The sequence below is a fragment of the Sus scrofa genome, chromosome 2, assembly GCF_000003025.6.
Source record: "Sus scrofa isolate TJ Tabasco breed Duroc chromosome 2, Sscrofa11.1, whole genome shotgun sequence".
Lineage (NCBI taxonomy): Eukaryota > Metazoa > Chordata > Mammalia > Artiodactyla > Suidae > Sus > Sus scrofa.
In genome coordinates this window covers 92,101,196-92,122,438 of record NC_010444.4, presented here as the reverse complement: position 1 = coordinate 92,122,438, position 21,243 = coordinate 92,101,196, and the positions used below count along the sequence as shown (strand labels likewise).

The 21,243-nt window shown below is 38.1% G+C and overlaps 1 long non-coding RNA gene across 1 annotated transcript in view; it reads right to left on the bottom strand.

Moving 5' to 3' along the window:
* The window catches only part of LOC102165705, a 219,896-nt gene continuing 198,731 nt past the window's right edge, over window positions 79–21,243 (bottom strand). The window contains exon 4 of the long non-coding RNA XR_002341804.1: window positions 79–1,301. This is a non-coding gene — a long non-coding RNA (uncharacterized LOC102165705). The remainder of the gene's footprint in view (window positions 1,302–21,243) is intronic.

Genomic DNA, 21,243 nt, shown 5'->3' with positions numbered 1-21,243 from the left:
CAACTATGAGACTTTAAAAATTACCAATTTAAGATGAAAAAATCATTTAAAAATTCCAAGGAGAAAGTCTGATCATGTTGAAGCTTTGTTTTAAAAATCTTTTAAGAATAACTTAATGAAGGAAAAATATTCTCTCTACATAACTTAAAATTTTAAAACATCCAGCACTTCAGCTTTGAGTACATGATTAAAGCGAAGATTTTGGTAAAACGTTCATGTTTACTGTCAGAAATGCCATGCTTTCTCTCTTCCCAAAGGCAAGTTTAAAACAATATTAAGAATAGAGTTAGTGTGTTATTTTTTGTGAAAATTATTGCCAAAAGCTTTCTTTGAGATGCAGAAGGACCCTTTTACCTGAGCAGTTAAAATAGAGAATTAAACCACTCTTCTAGGTGAGAAATAGCTGAACTACCCTGAAAGCGAATGCATTGTCATTTGTCTTTACAAAGAAAGAATACCTAGGGTAGGTAGCAATTTTTCTCTTGGTTTGGAAGGGGGAAATAGGATTCCGTGATTCCCCTGCAGTAAGTGCCTGTAATTCATATTGAATGTTTCAACAGTGCCACCAGATAAAGTATTTTCCACAGTAGGCAAGTGGCACTTACTCAAAGAGTTATTTCTATTAGATGAATTTGGTAGCAGAAATATGAAAACGTTTTGGAAAAGGCTCCTCATTTAGTTGTTTTTGCATATCTTGGCAGGAGATTATTGCACCATATGAGAACACTAATGTTATGGAAATATGGTATAGGAGCATCAGTAAATGGTCACCATGTGACATGATTAAGCATTTGCATATGGTGACTGCCTGTAATTTAACATCCTCAAAGGCATGAACCACACGCTCTTTCATATTTCCCTTATTTATCTAAAATCCCCATAGCACCATTCAATATGCCCACATATAAATATGTCAATAACGATGATGAATGGCCCCATAAGCTCAACCTGCTGCCACATGGAAAAGAAGTAGTAGGATGGTACATTCAAACTCACATCCCCCACAGCCAGAGTGGAATCAGCTTTGTGAGCACTTTCCATAGAGGATTAACAGGAAGACAACTGGGAGTAGGCTGTGTGCATATGACAGAGAAGGAATGTTTTCAGTGATAAATGACGTAGATGACAACTGGAAGATACACTTGTACATATTTCATAAATTTACCTCTTTTTAGAAATTTAAAGAAAAATAATAATAACAGGCCTTGCCTTTCCAGAAGAGAACCCACAGCAAGCCAGCAGCTCTGGCAGAGATTATCAGTACAGCATTTCTCAAGCCTGATGGCATTTTCCACCTGGATCTGGGAAAGAAGAATTGAACAGAGGGGTTAAAAATGGTCACTCACAAAGGAAGCACTAAATAATCAACTGCAACAGTTTAACTTCCTCAGTTCTCAAGTTTCCTAGGTAATGATGTGGATTTTTTAAAAAATAGTAGAAGCATCTTGCTATGATTGGAAGTTATGTCCCTCCACCAAAATTTCATATTTTGAAATCCTAATCCCCAAAGGTGAGAGCGTAGTAGCTGGGACTATGGTATCATGAGAGTGGAACCCTCATGAATGGGATTAGTGCCCTTACGAAAGAGCCCCTATGGAGCTTCCCAGGCCCTTCTACCCAGTAAGACACTAGGTGTGAACCTGGAAGCTGACCCTCACCAGAAAGCAACCATGTAGGTATCTTGAACTTGGACTTTCCAGCCTCCAGATCTGTGAGCAATCAATTTCTGCTGTTTATATATAAATTACCCAGGCTGTGGTATTTGTTTTAGCAGACCTAACGACCTAAGACCCATCCCTAAAAGAACCTGTTTTTAGTGATATTAATATCTTGATTTGGGAGGTAGACTTTTAAACAATTGTAAAATGTTTTTCAAATTTCCAGTGGAGAGAAATTGGTGGGTTAGGACTTGCATTTGGTTTTCACTTAAATGCATTAGGAGAGGAAGAGAGCAGAGGGGGAGGAAAAAAAGGAATAAGTCCATTGTAAAAGTTCTTTCACAAAACACATTTAGTTCAGTTATATTACTGTGTACGTAGGTGTTCTTGATCACAGCACTAATTATTTTTCTTACTCTGAGCCAGCCATAAAAGTTTGAAAACCACTGCAATATGGTCCCTGAACCTCCTTCTAAACAGGTGGCATCTCCTGGCAGCCTGGCATGCTACGGGGCTGATGTGAGATTAGAGCCAGAATTGGATGGATTTTTGTCGATAAGAGGCTTTAGCGGTTGGGTGGGGATAGAGAAGGCATGTGGTGCTGGAAGCCTGAGAGACTTTCAAGAAAACAAATAAAAATACTACACAGAGAACTGTGTGATGCTTCTCTTTGTGGTGGACTAAGCCCTTCTTCCTTTTCATCATAAAATTTTCTAACACAGTAAGTTTTCTGCTATTCCATTTCATTTTTTTTTTTTTCTGCTAGGGAAGATGCACCGAGGTGTTGAGTATGACCTGAAGGTGAGTTTGCAGCATGAGCAGAGGCTACCTGTGGGGACCTGGCACTTGGGGTTGAACATATTGCACATTTATGTACTGTTTTGTTTGAATAAAATTGATGCTTTTTTAAAATAGATTTTTCTATAGTCAATTCTGGTTTAAAAGCCCATAATCTGATACCCCTCCCCATATACCCTTGATCGAACCTTTTAAGCCTATCTTTCAGAAATTCATACTCCTAATTCCATGCTTGAGAGTTTTTTTTTTTTTTTTTTTTTTTACCTAAACCTAATATCACAAACACTTATGCCTCCAAATGGTGGCATTAGACTGTAATTCACAACCTGTAAAATATTGAAATGTTTTCCCTTTCCCTGGAAATATGAAAAATAAATTCTGGAGTTCCCGTCATGGCTCAGTGGTTAACAAAACCAACTAGCATCCATGAACCCAACTAGCATCCATGAGGACACAGGTTCGATCCCCGGCCTCACTCAGGGAGTTGGTGATCCAGCATTGCAGTGGGCTGTGGTGTAGGTTGTAGGCGTGGCTTGGATCCTGCATTGCTGTGTCTGTGGCATAGGCTGGTGACTACAGCTGTGATTGGACCCCTAGCCTGGGAACCTCCATATGCCATGGGTGCAGCCCTAAAAAAGAGGACAAAATAAAATAAAAGCTAAATTCTTTCATAAGTAACACTGTAGAAAATAATAGTAAGGCAAGGTTAAGATTAGCCAACCTCTTTTTGAAAAATCATTCCTTGAGAAAAATTTGAGAACTATGTAAGGTTTTGGAACTATAAAGATGAAAAGACTCTGACCTTCAGGAACTCAATATCTAGAGGTGAAGGGGGAGGAGACAAGGGAGTCAACAATCATATTGGGCACGGTGACAAAAATATGTTCAAAGTACAAAGAGACATAGGACACAAGCACTCATACCAGTAGATCAAGTAGGTCGGGAAAGTCATTCTGGAGAAGGAATGTCTGAAATGACATTAAAACTTTCTAGTTTAATATGCATGAGCCCTGAAACCTCCAATTTACTATTTATTACAACTCCAGGAAGAAGTGATTAACTAACTTAACATTTCTTAATAATTCTTTTGGAAGATGAGAAAAAGAAGCTAAAAGGGGTTAGATTTTCCCAGGTTTCAGGGCTCAAGTCTATACCTAGGTCTGATAACATCTCCCTCCCAGTGCAACACTCCTTTTCTTCTTTTAATTCAAAGACTACTGAAAACATCTTTCCTTACCTTCTAGTATGTTAACAACAGAAATGATTTGCCTCCAGACAAAGCAGTCACTGTTTATTCTGCAATTCCTTGTAGTGCCCTAAGAAACTGAATACATCAGGATTACCTGATAAGGTTTTAGGAATAAATGATTAGTGGGGGAAGTGCTGATTACCAATGGATATATGAGGAAAAGCCTCAAATGGTGAATAGCTAGTGGCTACTGAGAGATATATTTGATGGTATCATTTTTAAAGGAGAGTAATAAGCCCAAAATGTCACAGTATCTATTATGACAAGACACAGCAAGTGGTCTATCCCCATGTATAAAGTATGAAATTGTTAATGTAATAATCAAAAATATTTATATTTAAGAAAAATTTGAGAATAGTGTTCAATAGATAAAACAGTTCTTTTCAATTTTAAAACAGAATCCCAAATAACAGAAAGAAGACAAAAACACTAAGCCACTCCTTCTTGAGTTCTAGTTTCCAAAATTTAAGCGTTAACATACTCTTAACTAGCAGAGAAGCTGAGAAGTGAATAATGTTTTAGAAAATAAAGAAGGCATACTAACACAATTTCAGGAACCAACTTCTTAATCATAGATAGATGGCATTATCTTTTTTCATTCCCTGGTGACTTTTCAATTAGCAGAATTAGGAGCTTAGCTAGTGACTAATAACCTTCTGCAACCTCATGTAGTTAATAAATGAAATTTCTATATCTTGATTTAAATAGTCAATTCTCTGTCAATTATTCATCAGTGAACCAGAATAAGCTGAAAGACTCTTAGACAACTGGGATTAAAGGACCATCAACTCTGGATACATTTGTTTAAATGTTTAATTCCCTAGGTTGAATTCATCTAATATCCACTGTGTTCAAGAAAGGATAACACAACCTAAGTCTTTAATACTTTTAATGGCCAATGAATCTTACCCCTAATATTTGCTTTATATCCTTGTCATATATGTATTCCTATTTCTTTTTGAAAAACCATTTTCACAGTAAATAATGCTTTGAAATTTTGCTATACAGGCACTCTCTCATCTAAGAAATTTATTTAGAGTCTACTAAAGGCAAAACAAAAGGACCCATAAAAATATCAAGGATGAAATATACGTCCACAGCATCTGTGTATGCTCACATAGACTGTGCTATGCACAAAGAGGACAGGCCAAGCTATATGAGTGCAGGCTGAAGTCACCTTTTCCATTTGGCAAGCTCAAATCCTAAGGAAGATCTGTCCACAGAAAGTGAATCTGAGTATATCATATTCCCACAAGAGGTTCCTTTTGCTAATTATAATTAGCATCTCACTCTGGGGACAGAGGCTTAATTAGTTTCAATGCATGCTTACAATTTTTTTTTTTTTTTTTTGGCTTTTTAGGGCCACACCTGCAACATATGGAAGTTCCCAGACTAGGGGTTGAAATCAGAGCTACAGCTGCCGGCCTATACCACAGCCACAGCAATGTGGGATCCAAGCTAAATTTCTGACCTACACTACAGCTCACAGCAGTGCGGGGTCCCTGACCCACGGAGTGAGGCCAGGGATCAAACCTGCATCCTCATGGATACTAGTCAGATTCATTTCTGCTGCAACACAAGAACTCCATGCTTAACATTTTCATTAAAGCCAATATTCCAGTATAGGAGACTAACATTATTTTATATTTTTGCAATATATTTAGCCCATTCTAAAAATTGCCTACCCTAGTGTAACCTTAAGCATAAAGCGAAAATTCCAGATTTTGTTTCAATCTCTCCTTCACTGATGGTGCTATAGATCACAAGTTGCACCTTTTCTACTCCTTATTCCTACCTTTAAAAGTGGCTAGAAGAGGGGAGCAGCCAAGATGACAGATTAGAAAAACCTAGAGTTCACCAGCTCTCACAAGCAAACCAAAATCACAACTATCTGCAGAACAACTATTGTTAAAATAAACTAGAACCTACCAGAAAAGATTTCCTACAACTAAGGACATAAAGAAGAAACCACGAGTAGATGGGTAGAAGGGGTGGACTTGTTATATAATCAAATCCAACACCCCCCTAAGTGGGTGACCCACAAACTGGAGAATAATTATATTGCAGAGGTTCTCCCATAGGAATGAGAGTTCTGAGCCCTGTATCAGGCTCCCCAGCCCAGGAATACAGCACCAGGAAGATAAACACCCATAGCAAGGCTTAACTGCAGGTTGCCCACAGGAATGGGAGAAAGAGAGACTTCACTCTTTGAGGTGGCACACAAAATCCCACATGCAACAGATCCCAGGATAAAAGGAGTAATTTGTTAGGATCCTGGGCCAGACCTACCTGCTGTCTTGGAGAGTCTCCTATAGAGGTGGGGGGTAGCTGATGCTCACCTGGGAACATGGGCACTGGTAGCAGACATACTGGGGAACATTCAAATGTGTGAACACTGATACTGGTGCCTGCAATCTTGGATCATCAACTCTAAGACTTGGCCCAACCTAGTAGTCAATAAGCTCCAGTGCTGAGATGCCTCAAGCCAATTAACTGGTCAGGGACACAGCCCCACCCATAAGCAGTTAGGCTGTCTAAAAACTCCAGAGCCCACATCCACCTCCAGACATGCCCCTGGACAGAGCCCTGCCCATCAGAGTCCCAGCTCTAGCTCCAACCACCAATAGGCAGATACCAGCCCTTCCCAACAGGAAACATGCACTACCCTTTAGACTATCCTCACCCAAGAGGAGCAGATTTTAGAAGCAGAAAATTACTATCCCACAGCCTTTAGCAAGCCAGACCTGACCCTGAGACCACCTGGGCCCTGCCCTAGTCCAACAGCAGGCCAATGCAAACTTTGGGACACATCAGATCCCAACTCCACTGTATCAACAACTTTCCTGAAACCAACAATCTGCAATGAACTCTGGGATCCCTGGGCCCTGACGCCAGACTTCAGGAATCAGTGCTGCCTGCCAGTCACCTGGCACTTACCCCAGGATCTGGTTTCACCTGCCAGTAGATGGGCAAGAGTCCCAGAGTCTTCAGGATCTTGATTCCACCCACCGCTGATACAGCACTCACCCTGGAGCCACAAACCCTCTGTGGTTCTGAAACCAGCCATTTCATGACCAGGGCCCGCTAAACAGCAGCCAGAAACATCTATAAAAGGCAGGGCCTGGTAACCAAACAAACTAGAGGCCAACCAAATCTATCAGACCACCCATATAGTCAGGTTGCCGCAACAGAACACATGCAGCCTCTCAGAGGGAACCTAAGCATAATGTTTGGGTGTTGATAAAGGAACATAATGCTGGGATGCATAGTATGTCTGCTACACAAAGCCACTTCTCCAAAGTTGAGAAATGTAATTAACCAAGTACATATGTAAAAATATAAATAGCAACTTAGACAAAATAGGGGGCAGAGGAACAAGATAAATCCTTTGTTTCAGACAAAGGAACAAGATAAAACCCCAGAAGAAGAACTCTGGGAAGTGAAGTTAGGCAATTCACCTAAGAAAGAGTTCAGAGTAATGGTCTTAGGGATTATCCATGAACTGAGGAGGAGAATGAAGGCACAGCATAAAAGTTAGAAGTTTTCAACAAAGAGGTAGAAAATGAAAAGAACTAAGCAGAGATGAAGAATAAAATAACTAAAATGAAAAAATACACTAGAAGGGATCAATAGTAGACAGTGATGTAGAAGAATGGATCAATGACAAGAAGAGTAGAGGAAATCATGCAGCTGAACAGAAAAAAGGCTGAAAAGAGGACATTTTAAGAGACTTCTGGGATAACATCAAGCACACTAATATCCAAATTATAGGGGTTCCAGAAAAAGAAGAGATAAAGGGCCTGAGAAAATATCTGAAGAGATAATAGCTGAAAACTTCCCTAACATGGGAAAGGGAAAAGTCATCCAAGTCCAGAAGTGTAGAGTCCCATGCAGGATTAACCCAGGGAAGTACGTAACAAGATACATTGTAATCAAATGACAAAAAATAAAGAGAGGTTATTAAAAGCAGCAAGAGAAAAGCAACAAATAATATACAAAAGAACTCTCATAAGGCTATAAGCTGATTTTTTAGCAGAAACTCTGAAGGCCAGAAGAGAGTAGCATGATGTATTTAAAATGATGAAAGGAAAAAACCTACAAACAAGAATATTCTACCCAGCAAGGCTCTCATTCAAATTTGACGGAGAAATCAAAGCTTTGTGGACTAGCAAAAGCTAAAAGAATTAAGTACCACCATACCAGCTTTATGAAAAATGTTAAAGGAATTTTTCTAGGTGAAAAAGGAAAGGCTACAATAAGAAACAGAAAAATAATGAATTGAAAACTCTCACTAGTCAAGGCAAACATATAGCAAAAGTACTAAATAATCCACACACAAAGCTGATAGGGAGATTAGAAGATAAAAGCAGTAAATTATCTGTATCTACAATAAGCAGTTAAGGGATATACAAAACAATTAGATGTAAAATATGATATCAAAAAACTAATTTTAAGGGGAAGAGAGTATTTTTTAAATGCATTTGACATGAAGAGAGCAAAAACTTAAGACAGATAGATATAAAACTGCTACACAAAACACTCATGTAACCGTAAACCAAAAGTCTCTAATAGACATACACACACACACAAAGAAATCCAAGCATAAGACTAAAGACAGTCATCATATCATAAAAGAACAAATGAAGAAAGGGAAAAGAGAGACCTACAAAAACAAATTGAAAATATTTAGCAAAATGGCAGGAGTTCCCCTCATGGCTCAGGAGTAATAAACCCGACTAGTATCCATGAGGATGTAGGTTTGATCCCTGGCCTCACTCAGTGGGTTAAGGATCCAGCACTGCTGTGAGGTGCAGTGTAGTTTGCAGACATGGCTCAGATCTGGCATTGCTGTGTCTGTGTTGTAGGCTGGCAGCTGAAGAACTGATTGGACCCCTAGCCTGGGAACTATCATATGCCATGGGTGCAGCCATAAAAAGACAAAGAAGAGAAGGGAAGAGAAGATAAAGAAGAAAATATTTAACAAAATGGCAATAAGAACATGCATATCACTATTTTTTTTTGTCTTTTTCTTTTAGGGCCACACCAACAGCATATGGAAGTTCCCAGGCTAGGGGTCAAATTGGAGTTGCAGCTGCTGGCCTATACCACAACAATGCAGAATCTGAGCCACATCTGTGACTTACACCACAGCTTATGGCCACACTGGATCCTTAACCCACTAAGTGAGGCCAGGGATCAAACCTGGGTCCCCCAGGATACTAGTTGAGTTCATTATCTCTAGCCACAATGGGAACTCCCCTAATTACTTTAAATGTAAATGGACTAAATGCTCCCAATGAAAGATGTAGACTGGCTGAATGAATACAAAAACAAGACCCACATATATGCTGCCTATAAGATGCTCACTTCTAGAGAAAAGAGACATAAAGAGATAAAGTGAGGAGATGGGAAACTTTACTCCATGCAAATGGAAATTAAAAAAACAAAACAAAACAAAACAAAACAAAAACCAGGGAGTTCCTACTGAGATGCAGTGGGTTAAGTTTCTGACTGCAGGTCACTGTAGAGGTGCAGGTTTGATCCCCAGCCCAGTGCAGTGAGTTAAAGAATCCAGCATTGCCACAAGTGAAACATAAATCACAGCTGTAGCTTGGATTCAGTCCCTAGCTAGGAACTTCCATATAGTGTGGGTGTGACCATAAAGAAAAAGAAAGCTAGAGTAGCAATACATATAACAAAATAGACTTTTAAAAAACAATGTTAGAAGAGAAAAAGAAGAATACTTCATAATGACCAAAGGATTAATTCAAGAATAATATTTAACAATTATAAATATCTATTAACCCAGCATAGGAACACCTTAATATATAAGGCAAATATTAACAGACATAAAAGGAGAAATTGACAGTAACACAATAATAGTAGGGAACTTTAACAGCCTGCTTACATTATTGGACAGGTCATCAAGACAGAAAATCAATAAGGAAACATAGACCTTAAATAACACATTAGATCAACTGGACTTAATTGATATATACAGAGCTTTTTGTCCAAAAGCAGCTGAATACACATTCTTTTCAAGTTCCCATAGACCATTCTCCAGGATGGATCACATGCTAGGTTACTAAACAAGCCTTGGTAAATTTAAGAAAACTGAAATCATATCAAGCATCATTTGCAACCACAACACTATGAAACTAGAAATCAACTATAAGAAAAAAACTACAAAAACTAAGGCCCATGGATGCTAGACAATATGCTACTAAACAACCAAGGGGTCAGTGAAGAAATCAAAGAGGGAAATCAAAAATTATTTAGAGGCAAATGAAAAGATAATGATGAAAAGCTTAGGGGATACAGTAAAAGCAGTTCTGAGAGGGGAATTTATAGCAATACAAGCTTACCTCAGGAAACAAGAAAAATCTCAAACACCCTTAACCATACACCTAAAACAAATAGAGCAAGAAGAATAAATAAAACCCAAAGTTAATAGGTAAGGCATCATAAAGATCAGAAAAGAAAGAAATGAAATAGAGAATAAAGAAAAAAATGGAAAAGAGCAATGAATTTAAAAGTTGGTTCTTTGAAAAGATCAACAAGATTGATAAACCTTTAGCCAGACTCATCAAGAAAAAAGGGGAGACAGTCCAAATCAATAAATCAGCAATGAAAAAGAAGTTAGAACCAACACCACAGAAATACAAAGGATCATAAACAACTACTACACAACTATACAGCAATAAAATGGACAATCTAGAAGAAATGGGCAAGTTCTTAGAAAGGTACTATATCCAAAGACTAAAACAGTAAAAAATATGAAATATGAACAGGTCAATTCCCAGCACTTAAAGTGAATCAGTAATTTAAAATCTCCCAAGAAACAAAAGTCCAGGACCAGATGGCTTCTTGGGCAAATTCTACAAAACATTTGGAGAAGAGTTAACACCTATTATTTTGAAACTATTCCAAAAACTGCAGAGGCAGTAACACTTCTGAACTCATTCTATATAACCACCATCATGCTGGTAAAAAAACAGACAAAGATATCACAAAGAAAAAAATATATAAGCCAATATCACTAATATACAGAGATGCAAAAATTCTCAACGAACTGTCAAACTGCATCCAACAATACTGCTGTGTAGCAATGGGAACTATGTCTGGTCACTTATGATGGAGCATGATAATGTGAGAAAAAAGAATGTATATGTGCATGTGTAACTGGGTCACCATACTGTTCAGTAGAAAATTGACAGAACACTGTAAATCAGCTATAATGGAAAAAAAATGAAATCATTATATTAAAAAAAAAGTATCATATACATTGATCAAGTGGGATTTAGCCCAGGCATGCATGGATTTTTCAATATCCACAAATCAATCAAAACATATGATCATCTAAATGGATGCATAAATAGCTTTTTGATATGGTTCTGCATTCATTTATAACAAAACTCTTCAGAAACTGGGCATAGAGGGAACTTAATCCAACATAATAAAGGCCCTACATGACAAAGTTACAGCTATCATCACACTCAGCGGTGAAAGGCTAAAAACATTTCCTCTAACATCAGGAACAAAACAAGGATGCCTATTCTCAACATTTTTATTTAGCTTAGTTTTGAAGCTTCTAGCTACCATAATCAGAGGGGGAAAAAAAGAAGTGGAAGGAATATTCATTGGAAAGGAAGAAGTAAAACTGTCACTGTTTGCAGATGGTATGATACTACACATAGAAAATCCTAAAGACACCACCAGAAAGCTATTAGAGCTCATCAGTGCATTCAGTGAAGTTACAGGGTACAAAACTAATATACAGAAATCTGTTGCATTTCCATACATTAACAATATAAGAAAGAGAAATTAAGGAAACAATTCCATTTACCATTGAATCAAAAAGAATAAAATACCTAGGAATATACCTACCCAAGGAGGTAAAAGACCTGTGCTTGCAAAATATAAGACGATGAAAGAAATTGAATATGACACAAATGGATGTGAGGATACATTTTGTTCTTGGACTTGAAAGAATCAATATTGTTAAAGCAACCATAATACCTATAGCAATCGATAGATTCAATTCAATCTTATCAAATTACCAATGGCAATTTTCACAGATCTATAACAAATAATTTTAAAATTTGTATGTAAGCACAAAAGACTTCCTAATAGCCAAAACAATGTTTAGAAAGAGGAACAGAGCTGAAGGTATCACATTCCCACACTTTAATATATACAATAAGACTATAATAATAATAGATTGTGGTACTATTATAAAAACAGAGACATAGATCAATGGAACAGAAAAGAGAGCCCAGAAATAAATCCATGCACTTATGATCAATTATGGTCAGATAATTTACAAGGAATACAAGAATATACAAAGGAAAAAATATACAATGGTAGGAAAAACAGTCTCTTCACTAAGTGGTAGTGAGAAAACTGGACAGCTAAATGTAAAAAAATGAAATTAGAACAGTCTCTAACACCATACACAAAAATAAAATCAAAATGAATTAAAGACCCAAAAGTCAGACTGGATACTATAAAACTCCTAGAAGAAAACATAGGCAGAACACTCTGACATAAATTTTAGTAATTTTTTTTGATCCATCTCCTAAACTAATGGAAAAAAAGCAAAAGTAAACAAATGGAAGCTAATTAAACTTAAAAGTTTTTGCACAGCTTTTAAGGAAATCACAAACAAAACAAAAAGACAACCTACAGAATGGAAGAAAATATTTGCAAACAATGATACCAACAAGGGATTAATTTCCAAAATATACAAACAGCTTGTACAACTCAATAACCAAACAAACCCAATCCAGTCCAAAAAATGGTCATAAGACATAAATAGGCATTCCTCCAAAGAAGACAAGCAGATGGACAATAGGTACCAGAAAGATGGTCATCCCTGCTATTTATTAGGGAAATACAAATCAAAACTACAATGAGGTATGACCTCACACAAGTCACAGTGGCTGTCATCAAAAAGTCTATAGATAATAAATGCTGGAGAGAGTGTGGAGAAAAGGGAACACTCCTATGGTGTTGGTGGGAATGTAAATTGGTTCAGCCACTATGGGGAACAGTATGGAGTTTCCTTAAAAAAAGCAGAACTACCATATGATCTTACAATTGCAGTCCTGGGCATATATCTGAAGAAAACCATAATTTGAAAAGATATATGCACCCCAATGTTCCTAACAGCACTATATACAAGAGCCAACCTAAATGTCCATCAACAGATGAACAGATAAAGAAGATGTGGTATATTTATACAATGGATTGTTACTCAGCCATTTAAAAAAAAATGAATGCGATTTGCAGAAATATTTGGATGGACCTAAAAATTATCACATTAAGTGAAGTAAGTCAAAGACCAGTATCATATGATATCATATATAGAAAGTCTAAAAAATGATACAAATGAACTTATTTACTAAACAAAAAGAGACTCATAGATTTAGAAAACAAACTTATGGGGGAGGGATAAATTAGGAATTAAGGATTAACAAATGCACTCTATTGTATATATACTAGATAACTAAGGAGGATCTATTGTATAGAATAGGAAACTGTACTCATTCTGTAACAGCCTATATGAGAAAGGAATCTGAAAAAGAATGTATACATACAATTGATTGACTTTGCTATACACTTGAAACTAACACATTGTAAGTCAACTATACTTCAATTACGGACAGTGTATATATGTATGTGGTGTGTGTATGTACTTTAAAAAGTGTCTAGAATGTGGAAAACAGTATGGAGGTTCCTCAGAAAACTAAATATAGAACCAGCATATGATCCAGCAATCCCACTCCTAGGCATATATCTGGACAAAATTTTCATTCAAAAAGATACATTCACTCCTGTGTTCATTGCGGCACTATTTGCAATGGCCAAGATATGGAAAGAACCTAAATGTCTATTGGCAGATGGTTGGACTAAGAAGATGTGGTATGTACATACAATGGAATACTACTCAGCCATAAAAAAGAACAAATAATACTATTTGCAGCAACAGGGATATAATTAGAGATTCTCATACTAAGTGAAGTCAGTCAGAAAGAGAAAGACAAATACCATATGATATCACTTATATGTGTAATATAAAATATGGCACAAATGATCCTTTCTAAAAAATAGAAACAGACACACATGGACAACAGACTTGTGGTTGTCAGGTGGGAGTGGGGGAGGAAGTGGGATGAATGGGGAGCTGGGGGTTGGTAGATACAGACTATTACATATAGAATGGGTAAGAAATGAGGTCCTACTGTATATCACAGGGAACTATATCCAACTCTTGGGGTAGAAAATGATGGAAAGTAGTATGAGAAAAAGATTGTGAATATATATACATTGATATATATACATTAATATATAAATACGTATGACTGGGTCACTGTGCTCAACAGTGGAATTTGATACAACACTGTAAATCAACTATACTCTAATAAAAAAATTTTAAAAACAGCTAGAATAGTTACAGTAAGGATGTATCAGGTGAGTGACATACCAGAGAGAAAAATAAAAACAAAAATTGTAGAATCTTATTTATTCATTCAATAAGTTACTATTAAGTGGCTACTCGATATAGCTTGACTTGCAGACCCACATACCTAAGTTGATATTTTGCTGAATGCAGAGAGCTTGCTAATAATGTTAATAGCATTTGGAGCACCAAAGGCAGAATAAGGAACTGATGCAAACTCTGTCTCCACACATGTAAAAGTTCTTTTATTGTACTGACTCCTTAGATTAAGTGCCTAAGACCATTATTACTGCCTCTTCCTGAAAAATATGTTGTACCTGATGAAATACTGAATCTTTTGAATTTACCTTTTCATCCTGTCTTCAAAATATTTGAGTTACTTTTTCTTTCAAAGCAGGAAAAAAGCAATTAGAATATTTTACTCAGAAATTTAAGAATGCAAATGAAATCAAATATTTGTACGTTTGCACTATAGTTTATGGTCTCTATTGCATTATTGCCAAAAAAAATGGACTGAAAGGCAGAGTGTTTACTTTTGCAACATTGTATTGCTAGGTAATGCCACCGAAACTTTCACTTGAACATTTCCATAAATTAATAGGGGATGAGAGTCACTGATTTATATTCTAAAGGGATATTTAAAATGTTAAAAACACATGTCTCGTAAGTTAGCTTCTGGTTGAAGTAAATTTACTCCTGATAATCCAGGAAAATAAAAGCAATAGTTTCCCAATATAAGGTGTATTTCTTTCTGTTGGCATATCCTTCGGTATTGCCAGAATTTATGACAAGACTGCCTAAATAAAAATGTAAGTGGCCCCTATCGAAGTCTGAAATAATAACTCTGGCTCAGCTGATACTTAGTTTAGAGAACATTTATTAGAATAGATTCATTCCATTGGAATGGTTAGTTTTATGAGTGAACTTTTAATAAAAATAGTGATCCATTTGAGAGTTGTATTTTTACCTCTGCTATTTCATTTCCCCAAAAAAGAGTAATTCACAGGCTTAAACACTGATATTGTTCAAAGAACAGAAACATACAGATTTTAATATCATTAGCATATTTTAAGTTTGGTGCTTTAAATTGTAAATTCTATTCACAAACCTAAGTCTCCCACTGTATCCCTAGGGAGTGCACCAGACATCCTACAGGATCATTCAGTGTCTGCTGACAAATGCCAAATTCTTCAATTTGGTGGTTATATTTTCCTTACATTGATATAGCCAAGGCACGTATGTGTGCAAATGACTAATAACATTTGTATGGCCAGTTAATGAACCTAAGCTTTCCCTTACCAAAAACGAAATCTCAAGTTTGAGAATCATATATCCCTGAGTTCAAGTATTAAAACCTCTGGGGCACTTTCTATGAGTTTTTCTCTGGACGAAAAACACACACACACACATATAATAGGTGCTCAGTAAAGTTCTGTTTATTTATTTATTTATTTATTTTGGTCTTTTTAGGGCCCCACCCACAGCATATGGAGGCTCCAAAGCTAGGGGTCTAATTGGAGCTACAGCTGCCAGCCTACCTCACAGCCACAGCAATGCCAGATCCTTAACCCACTGAGCAAGGCCAGGGATCAAACCCGCAACCTCATGGTTCCTAGTCAGATTCGTTTCCACTGCGCCACAATGGGAACTCCTAAAGTTCATTTTTTTTATGTGATTTTCCTTTTGTTACTGTGGCAAGCTTACTTTTCACAGACCACAACTGTTTTATTCCAAAATGTTATTCTTTGTATTTCATCTAATGCCTCCCTCCAAAAAAAGGTAATTTAGTAATTTCCAAGAAAACTCAGTTATTTCAGTGATTTCTAAATTATTTTATGAATTTATTCATTTCTCCACAAATTCACTAATTTCCTCCTGCCAGTCTTTCAGCCTGATGTGAAGCCTAAGTGCCACCATGTTTAGAAGGCCAGGTGAGTTACTGGGACAGGATACCCAGGTCTCCTTTTTATCTAGCATCTGGTGGCATATATAGATTCCTTCTGTCGTATTAATGCACCTCTGTTGCCATCTATAGCGGTGGCCTTTTCTCCACTGGGCCACTTGCTGCTCCATTATGCTATCAGAAGCTGTTACTCTTTAGCATGGCTCCTCAAACCACTGCCCTCTGCCTGAGCTGACACAGGGCTTTTCTTTCAGTGACTGAGATGAGTCACTAGAATATGGGCTCCATGAGGGATTTCGTGCGCTGCTGAATCTCCGTCCTACACAGACTTCTATTCCCTGTAAATATTTGTTGAGTGAATGAATGAATGAATAAATTAATACAACTTCTTCTGAGATTCTCTTTAGAGAAGAAGAGATGGAGCTGTCCTCAGAACACTCTGCACCCTGATTCAGCCACCTCCACTCTAGGTACCCAAGGCAGTGTGACACAAGTACATTTGCGAAGCCCCCAACTCCCCGCATTCTAAACTGACAGGGAGTTGCAGGTCCCTCCTGCTCGTGATCACAGTACCTACCGAGGGTGAGACAGATCCTGCAGACCCTGAAGACCCTGGACCAAGGCCAAAGTGCTATTTTTTCCCCCACCATTTTCTCCTTCCGTACCAAGCCTGGAGAGTCTCAGGTGTATGGGAAGTAACTCATTCAGCCAGACTTCTTCCCAAATGTGTGCAACACATAGACTCTGGCTTTTCTGCTTGTATTGGAAATTAAAGAATTGGAAGAAGACAACAATAGAAGTTATGAAGGCCTATGAGAAAGGAACACAACAATTAATAATTTCTCTATCACTGAACCATATGCTTAAACAAAAATACAAAACCTCTCGGACCTCAGTCTGTCTATCAGTAACATTAAGGATCTGAGTAACTTGCAACCAGATAAAGCCCTTGCACTCAGGAAGTTTTATTGAATTAAAGCACAATGAATTATGACAAGTATTTTTGTGAGGTTGGGTTTTTTTTTTTTTGAAGATTTTAAATGGAATTGGCAGGAATTCTATATTTAGTAACTAGATGTAAGATTAAGCAGTTCAAAATATACATGAACATTCTTAGCAATTACATTCTACAGGCAAAAACTCTGAGAAATGATTCACATTTACCAAAAGAAATGATTGTTACATTTATAGTTACAATTTAATGCACTGGACATTGATAAATAAATGATGATAAATGAAAAGCAGAAAAATTGTTTTAACCTTTCAAGTATTACCACAAAGAATTTCTTTTCTTTTTTTTTTTTTAACTTTGTGGGTTTTTTTTTTTGGTTTTTTTTTTTTTGTCTTTTTGCTATTTCTTGGGTGCTCCCGCAGCATAGGAGGTTCCCGGGCTAGGGGTCGAATCAGAGCTGTAGCCACCAGCCTACGCCAGAGCCACAGCAACGCGGGATCCGAGCCGCGTCTGCAACCTACACCACAGCTCACGGCAACGCCAGATCATCAACCCACTGAGCAAGGGCAGGGATCGAACCCGCGACCTCATGGTTCCTAGTCAGATTCGTTAACCACTACGCCAAGACGGAACTCCAAAGAATTTATTTTCATTGTACTCTGTTTCTTTCCGTTTGTCTAGTTCCCTCTCCTTCTACCCCTCTCTTCCATTTCACACCCTCTCCTTCCTCTTGGACTTATTTCTTATTCTGAACTTCTTCCATTTGTAAATTCAGAAATAGCTGGTCAGGCTGAAAATCAAATAACACTTAGAAAAGTTTCATTCATCTAAAGCCATAAGTCTCCTAATTTGTTGTTGTTGTTGTTGTTTTAGTTCAAAAAAAGTTTTGAAAGGAATCATTAATCTGCCCTAACTATCCCATTGTTTCCAAAAAGGGGGGTAAAATTCAAATGTCAAGTTTAACATACCAAAAGAAAAAAAAAATTTGCAGGCAGCTTGCACTTCAGCCCACAGTCTGGAAAAGCTTGCTGCACACAGAACTCCTTCAGTCCAGCTTGTTCCAGCAGCAACAGCCACCCCTGCAAAGAGCTATTCATAGAGTGGTAGGACTGAGCATCATGGTGGCATCTGCCTAACGTCACAGTGTCCGGGCTGTGCCAACCAGCATCTGAAGTCAGAACCGCCACTGACGCTCCCTTCATTTATTCCACCAAGTGGAAAGCCACCACTTAGCCACATGGAAAGATTCTCGAGAAACTGTTTTCGTGGGAGACTATAGCCAGTGTTACTATAGTGCAGTGACCAGTAAATACGGTATTTGTGGTGGAATTGTCCCCTGGGGAATCTGAGAGGGAAAAAAACCCTACACCTGTATTTTTCTCTTGCTCTTTCTCACCCCTGTTTCACCAAAGAAAACAGGGTTTTTAGGTGGGGGAGGATCATAATTTGGACATAGTGGAAATGGGAAATTATATTTGAAGCTCTAAATGTCTTTGTTAAGGGATGTATAGATACTGCCAGATGGGTATGTGTGCAAACAAAATATTTAACAGACTCCCAAGTCATCTAGATGATAGGATTTTAATCTGGCATCAGAAGAGTAAATCTGACTCACCCACTGGGAGCAAAATCTCTGGAATTTCTGGTCTCCTCACATCCCTCCTTTCTGGCTGACAGCGATTTGGGAAAGGGTTCACATATGCTTTTCTTCCCTTTCTATCATCTTGTGGCATCTGCCATTTCCTCCATCATTCTGAAAACCAATTGACCTGGTTTTCCACATTAGTATCATTGCAGCTATTCTTCCACTCTGCCCCAACAAACCCTGTGCTAGAGTCAACACAAACATCCTTTGTTTCTTGCTCAGCTACCTCTCTTACTTACTCAATCAGTAGGCCAATGGCAGGTGCTGATCCTACTCCTGAGGCCACAGTCTTTGCTAGGGCCTCTCTCACCCATGTTTATAGTTCTATATTCCTAAAAACTCTACCTGGAGATAACAGAAATGCCCACTTTCCTGTACTCAAAAATCACCTCCTCATCCAACCATCAAGCATTGCCCCCATGCTTTTCTCCTTTTAAACAGTGACCACGTCTTTATTTCTACTGGGCCACTTGTTTTCCCATCTAGCAAACTTGGAAGGAAGGTGGTATTCGTGGCCCTGGCACGCAGAAAGTATTAGTTCTGCAAATCTGCTACCCTATGCAATTCTTTCCTCTCTCCCCAACTTCCCGGAAGCTCACTCAAAGAGCTTCCCCTGGTGGCCATGCTCAGTAAGACAGATCTGACTTGGCAATGGGGAAACAAAGTACAAGCCCTTGTTCAGCAATTCTCCCTACACTACAGATTGTTGCTAGGAGGGATGGAAAAAAAAACACAGAGGTTGACAGAGCATCTCGAAGAAACTAGCAAGAGAGAGAAGGTCTATTTGTTCTTTAAAAATTGAAAGTAATAACTATATCCTTTTAAGACTCCTTATAATAGCATATATTTTGTCAGATCTTTTTTAGGCAAGATTAGTCATTTCACGAGTTATTCCAGTGCTTTATCTTGGAAAATTTGGTCAGGGAGATTGTAAGTCTTAAAAATTTTTTTTTAGGAGAAGGTTAAGAGACTACACATGGGTGAGGAAGGCTGTCAGGGTACTAACTCCATGCATGTGGGGGCTGTTCTTCACAGAGCTGAAAGGATAATTTTGTGTTTTGCAGGTAGAGGAAACTAATTTGGGGGGGAGACTAGAAACTATAGAAAATAAGGCCCCATAAATTCTTCACTGTGGAGGCACTACTGGGGTGGGATGGAGGGAGATGTAGAGGGAAGAGAAATACTCCAGAGTGAGAAAGGGAAGGGTGTCCTTGAGACGGTCATGTTTCTCACAAGCAGTGAAGAGCTCAAAAATATTTGAGAGACACCAACAACAGTACGGAGATAGTGAGGTTTTCCACAGCTCTTACATCTAGGTGTATTTTTCCTGGAACTCCCTGACCACCAAAACCACCAGCACCAAAGTCTGCGATAACAAGTTCCTGCTTCCAGCAATAAAATCCTTTGTTCTGTCTTTTCTGGTCCTTGGTAATGATTTCTCCTCTTAAAGTGTTCCACTGGGAAAGGGGTCAGCCACCTACAGCTAGTGAAACCAGTAGAGTGTGTGTTTGTGTGTGTGTCTGTGTATGTGTGTGTCCTACACTCCTTCCACTCAGGGAAGTATAATTCTTAAATTCCCTCCAAAAAATCAGAACAGACTGTCATCTGTTCAGCAAAAGGCTTGGGGTGTAATGCTAAAAACTCCTGTTGGTATTCTTTTGGTGTGTAATACATTTTGACCACGCGGGCTTTTTTATCTCTGCCGCAGTAACCTTAACCTTATCATTCAGCAGGAGCCAGCTGCCTTCCTTCAGGTGCCATTCTGACAGACACAAAGACAGCCCTCTCCCTTCCTATCACACCCTTATCTCCACTTCCTTGGAGTGAGGAAGCTCTCTTGGGCTATTTACTCTGAGAGGCAGAGGAAAAGTCTTTGCTTCAAAGATTGAGCTGCTATTTCCTGCAGCTAGACCCTGCACAGGCTGGAAGAACACACTGAAGTCAGGAATCAGAAATTCCTTTAGCCTCTACTTTAAATAGTGACATGCACAGAGTCGTTCAAAAGGTGCACAACCCGTATGTTTTATGGCAATATCTACACATTAAAGTAGTGGAAAGTGGACTTAGAAGTGAGGGATAGATTTAAAGCAGAACCTCGTGATTCTGCATGAATTTGACTAGTTTAGACCAGTTTGTTCCAGTTGTGCAGAACCACAGCAATAAACAGGCCATTCATAAAGCATAGAGCGTGTGTTCATTGTGGCAGCATATTTTGCTTCAAATCTTTTAAATTATGCCGTGAAGAATTTGGGCATAAATCCACTTTAAACCCTCACAGTGTCTCAGGGGTGGCCAACATAAAGGTATGTGCCAAAAATGCTGTGTGGGTTAATTTTAAGAACCCTTCTCCTCCACCACTTTTATGATTTTATCCACTACCACCTCCAAACATCTACCTACAAAATTCCATCATCTGCAGTACGATCCACATTTTCCCAAGAACCAACATAATAAAACCTCTTTCTTTTTCTAAATCCAGTCTGAAGCCATTACTTAAGGCATCAGCTTATATTCTCCCAACTCCTGTCTTAGCATGCCACCAAAGAAGATACAGAATACTTGACATTCTCTTTTTA